Source organism: Protobothrops mucrosquamatus, unplaced genomic scaffold, assembly GCF_001527695.2.
Source record: "Protobothrops mucrosquamatus isolate PMUCROS unplaced genomic scaffold, P.Mucros_1.0 scaffold35, whole genome shotgun sequence".
In the NCBI taxonomy this organism is placed as follows: Eukaryota; Metazoa; Chordata; class Lepidosauria; order Squamata; family Viperidae; genus Protobothrops; species Protobothrops mucrosquamatus.
The window spans coordinates 591,301-592,794 of record NW_015386419.1 but is presented as its reverse complement, the minus strand read 5'-3'; positions in this window follow the sequence as shown (position 1 = coordinate 592,794).

Below are 1,494 nucleotides of genomic sequence, written 5' to 3'. Positions count from 1 at the left end.
ATAATTTTTATTAATACGGAGGAGATGGATTGTTTAAGTTTAGAGTTTGGAGTTAGAGATATTAATATTTGTTTACTTGTATTTGAATATTTGCCTAGGTTTGGTTTGGGAAGTCCGGGGGGCGGGGGGATGGGATATAACATTGTGTAATATCTGTGATGTATTTCTTTTTTTTTTTCTATGATGAAAACAATAAAAAATTTATATTAAAAAAAAAAGAAAAAAAGAAAAAGAAAACACTACATTTAATTCGCCGGCAGTTTTGGTGGCCATGTTTGAAGAAGAATGTGGAAAACTATGTCAAAAGCTGTGAGGTGTGTGCCACCATGAAAAGAATTCCGGGGAAGCCTCCTGGACTATTACAACCGGTCGCAGACCCTTCCCAGCCATGGGAAGAGATTGCTATGGATTTTATAGTTGAGTTACACAAAAGCAGAGGAAATATGGTAATATGGACTGTGATTGATCTTTTTTTGAAGCAGGCTTATTTCATCGCCTGCAAGGGACTCCTGTCAGCCCAGAAACTAGCCAAAATGTTCCTTAAGCATGGCGCACCAAAACGGATAATCTCTGACAGGGGGGTGCCATTCACAGCCAAGTTTTGGAGGGATTTCCTGAAAATAATTGGCTCATCACAAGGACTGTCATCGGCTTTTCACCTGTCTACAAATGGGGCAGCTGAAAAAGCGAACTCAATGGTGGAGCAGTACCTTAGGTGCTATGTGGACTACCAACAAATGAACTGGACTGACCCCCTCCCTTTTCCTGAGGTGGCTTATAACAATACTGTTCATAGCAGCATTGATTTCACTCCTTTTAAGATTGCCACAGGAAAAGAATTCAACTCAATACCTGAGTATCCTCGAGGATCCTCTACCTCCCAGACTCTTGACCAATGGATGTCAAAATGGGGAGAGGTTTGGGACAAAACAAAAACAGCACTGAAAAAAGCCTCAGAAACATGTAAAAAACAAGTTGATAAAAAGCAATCTCCCCAGAGATCTTTCCATGTTGGGGAAAAGATTTATTTATCCACAAAATATCTACGACTTAAGTTGCCTAGTAAGAAGTTGGGACCAAAATACCTAGGTCCCTTCCCTATTGTCAGAATCATAAATCCAGTTACGGTGGAGTTGAGATTCCCACGACTTTTAGGGAAGATTCACCCTGTATTTCATTGCAGTTTATTAAAACCATTCAGGGATTCTACTTTACGATCTCCTCCCAAGAAAGCACCTGGTACCCTAGTGATAGCTGGACATTATGAAGTAAAACATATTCTCGATTCTAGAATTTTTAAAGGAAAATTGCAATATTTAGTTCAGTGGAAGGGATATCCATTATCAGAGGCCACATGGGTGAAATCCAATGATGTGAAAGCTAATAGGCTCATCCGTAAATTCTATGACAAACACCCCAACAAGCAAGGGGCAACCCTTAATCTATGCTTCTATTTAAATCACAGGATTACACCTTTCTGTTAAGGGGGCCCAG